We start from the raw sequence: 4396 nt of genomic DNA, 5'->3' as shown, positions 1-4396 counted from the left end.
GGAAATGAACAAAACGTTCTATAGAAATTATTTCTTTTTCAGATCAGTTAAAAAGTATTTTCCGGTGTTTTTTCTTTTTTCTTTTTGTAGAACTTAAAGCATCGCAAAAGATAAAACACGAAAACATTATAAAGTGGAAGGTATTACTGGAATTATTATTATTATTATTATTATTATTATTATTATTATTGTTATCTATATATTAATACGATAGCGTGTGTGTTATTTATTTTGTTTGTCACGCTTGAAAGAAAACGGAAATAATTTCATGGTATACTTTTACAAATTCACGCTTTAAATAAAACGGAAATAATTTCATGGTATACTCGTACAAATCCACATTAGACTTTGATTACTTAACCAAAGCACATCTCATATAGTTTTCCCAATTTTGTCTTTAGCACCTGACTTTTTTATAAATATTAGACAAAAAATTGAGTTCTATCAATTTCCATGACCTAGATTATAAAATTAATCTCGGGACATTTTATTCAAACATGTATAGGTTAGGAACAAGGTAATTAGTATTGAAAATATCATTTTGTGTAATTTATACGGATTCCGCTAGTTGTTATTATTATTATTATTATTATTATTATTATTATTATTATTATTATTATTATTACCAGTTAACATATAAGCCAAGTTGGCAAAGCAGGATGCTAAATGCCCAAGGGCTCCAACAGTTAATAGCCCAGTGAGGAAAGGAAATAAAGAAATAAATAAACTATACATGAGTAGTAATGAATAACGAATTTATAATATCTCAAGATCAAATTTTAAGATAGATACACCATATATAAAATAAACTATAACATATCTATTGAGATAGACTAGCACTTAAAATCTGCAGGTGTTATACAAGAAAGATTCTAAGACACCGCAGAAGTGGGATTAAATGGACATCTAGTGTATGTGACATATATTATCTGAATAGGGGGAAGACTGGAAATTAATGAGAGAGAGAGAGAAGATTAATGAGAAAAGAATTATGAGAGTGAATATGTTTTTAAGTCGAGGGGTATAAGATTTTTATGTACTAGGAAAGGTAGATAACACGATTTTATTATTTAGAAGTAATAACACAAATCAGGTTTGATAAAGAAGTTTGAGAGTAAAGGAGAGAAGTTTTGTGAAATGGAAATGGGATGATAAAAGCTTATGACAAAACAATATAGCTGCAATTTGAAGCGAGTTCATGATATATTGTGTGGGAATTAATTTGCTGTGAGTTATTACAGTTTATGGAGGATATCAAATATTTTTTGGGAATATGTTGAATGCGAAAGGACCAGTTGGATGTAAAGATGAAGCTTAGACAATGGTGCATAATCTATTCATGTATATATATATATATATATATATATATATATATATATATATATATATATATATATATATATATATACACACACATATATATATACAGTATATATATATATATATATATATATATATATATATATATATATATATATATACTATTGTTAAAGAAAGTATAATTTGGAATTTTGATGGGAAGTGGAACGGAACATTTAGAAACCATCTTCATGGGGTTAATGCCGTCAGTGTCTGTATATATATAAATATATATATATATATATATATATATATATATATATACTGTATGTGTGTGGGTGTTTGTTTGTTTGTATATATACACAAACAAAGCACTTATCTTAAAAGCCTTGGAGGGGTTACATCAGAAGACTACAGCATTTTGGTGTCTTAAGAAGTTTGTAGTAATGAGGCTTCTAACCTAAGCACCTTTTCTTGTCCCCGATTAATGCTGGGGCCCATTTTATTCTCTGTTCACTATCAATGGAGAGAGAGAGAGAGAGAGAGAGAGAGAGAGAGAGAGTGTGTGTGTTTCCGTATCCATTTTAAACCCTCATATTATTTGCAGACTGAACAACGTTTCTTACGCCTCATAACAATCAGTGAAACTACTATTACATTACACCAATAACATTACCCACCGTTCTATAAGTCTCTGAGAGCGACGTGAGAGCAGTGTTGCCAATGGATCCACCTAAGAAATCTTACCGCCATAACCATAGGGATAGGGAAGTGGGGAATATGGGGGAAAGGAAGAGTACCCCTGGATTCAATCCAGTTTATAGCCCGAAGGCAGGTACTCGGGATGGGAAAGAATAAGGAAAAGGGGAGAAAGAGAAGTAGAGGAGAAGAATAAAAGAGAGGGGCAGACCCTCATGCGATGTTAGATAGGATCAGAAGCAGTTTGAGAAAAGAAAAGACAGGCAGGGAGAGGAAAGGTTTTTTGGTTTAATGACAAGCCCTTGCTGCAGGCAGCAGGAGTGTGCTTGTCTGACACCTATTTTGATGGTTAAAAAGGGTATGATTGTGGAAAAATTATGATGTTGATTCTTCCACAATCATACCCTTTTCAACCATCAAAATATGTGTCAGACAAGCACACTCCTGCAGCAAGGGCTAGACATTGAACCAAAAAACCTTTCCTCTCCTTACCGAAAAAACCAACAAAACATCCGCCAAATTAAACCAAATATAATCATAATTTCTATACTTTGTTATGTTACTTTTAGTTTAAAATACAGTACAGATCAACAATATAAAAACATAGACTTCATATTATAAGTATAAAACAGATTTTTATGCCAAAAAATAAGTTTTTAACCTCAGTTAATGCGTAAATATTTTCCGCTCCGGACAGTAAAGCAGAAATAGGAAATTGAAATAATGGAAATCCCTTTGTAGACCTATTTTTTTCCGCCATTTGACGACATAAAACAGATTTATATGCCAAAAAATAAGTTTTTAACCTCAGTTGGTGCGTAAATATTTTCCGCTCCAGACAGAGTAAAGCAGAAATAGGAAATTAAAATAATGGAAATCCCTCTGTAGACCTATTTTTTTTCCGCCATTTGGCAACACTGCGTGAGAGCTTCCAAATGTAGGACGTTTCCTAAGGAAAAAAACAGATGAGTCTGTCGGTCCATTACATAGCATTTAATAGTATCCCATTAAAGGAGGAACCGACTGATTGGCTTTAGTAGGAACGGAAGTGTTCTTAGATTGGTGGTTAAGAGAGAACAGTGTCTTAGGCTTTGACTGTGGTAGTCTTTTAAAGACTTATAGAAAGGCCTTTAGATTTCGATAAATAATTTCAAAACCTTTTATCATTCGGTGGATAATTTAAAGGAGTTTGATTCGGTAATCAATTAAAAAGTATTTTATTTGTTGGACAATTTAAAAGTGTTTACCTTTCGATAGATATAAAAGCATTTACCATTCGATAGATAACTTAAAAAAGACTTTATCATTCGATAGCTAACTTAAAAAAGACTTTATCATTCGATAGATAACTTAAAAAAGACTTTATCATTCGATAGATAACTTAAAAAAGACTTTATTATTCGATAGATAACTTAAAAAAGACTATCATTCGATAGATAACTTAAAAAAGACTTTAGCATTCGATAGATAACTTTAAAAAGACTTTATCATTCGATAGATAACTTTAAAAAGACTTTATCATTCGATAGATAATTCAAAAAAGACTTTATCATTCGATAGATAACTTAAAAAAGACTTTATTATTCGATAGATAACATAAAGAGTTTATGTTTCGTTAGATAATTTATAAGCATTTACTCTTTGGTAGACATAATAGCATTTACTATTCGATTTTATCCTTTAATAGTCAATTTAAAAACATTTTCCATTCGATAGACATTTTAAAAGATTCCGTATTTCGATAGGAAATTTAAATGCGTCAATCAGTAGAAAGACAGTTTAGAATGTCTAGGTTGGTATGTTTCTGCATATTTCTCATATTTATAATGTTCTTCAGTAAGCAAGTTTTTTTACCTCTGTTGACCTTTAGGAATTCAAGAATTGTAGTTAGATTCACCCTTTTTCACCTTTGTGACCCTTTGCCATAAGAAAGCATGGCAAGATCACAAAGGTTAAATATTGATAGACAAAGTGCATTGTTGTTATTGGAGTCTGTTGAGAAATTATACCAAAAAAATTTTTCCTATGAGACATTTCTTTGAAAATGCTAGTAGCTTATTTTTTTAACCCTTTTTGTTGATGCTAGTATCATATTTCTTAGCACTTTTTTGTTGAAGCTAGTAACCTCTTTTCTACCCAATTTTGCTAAAGCTTGTAACTTTTTTTTCTGCCAATTTTTGTTGAAGCTAATTACTTATTTTCTACCCATTTTTGCTGAGGCTAGTAGCCTATTTTCTGCCTATTTTGCTGAAAATGGTAATCTATTTTCCACCCATTTTTTTTGCTGAAGCTAGTAACCTCTTTTCTGCACATTTTTCCTAAAGCTTGTAACCTATTTTCTGCCCATTTTTGCTGAAGCTAGTAATTTATTTTCTGCCCATATTTTGCTGAAGCTAGT

At 30.9% G+C, this 4396-nt stretch overlaps 1 long non-coding RNA gene across 1 annotated transcript in view; it reads left to right on the top strand.

The window, feature by feature from the left end:
- LOC137631960 (uncharacterized) overlaps positions 1 to 4396 on the top strand; it is a 263696-nt gene that overhangs the window by 140231 nt on the left and 119069 nt on the right. The window lies entirely within an intron of this gene.

The sequence above is a fragment of the Palaemon carinicauda genome, chromosome 40, assembly GCF_036898095.1.
Source record: "Palaemon carinicauda isolate YSFRI2023 chromosome 40, ASM3689809v2, whole genome shotgun sequence".
NCBI classification, from domain to species: Eukaryota; Metazoa; Arthropoda; class Malacostraca; order Decapoda; family Palaemonidae; genus Palaemon; species Palaemon carinicauda.
This window is presented reverse-complemented; position numbering and strand designations above follow the sequence as displayed.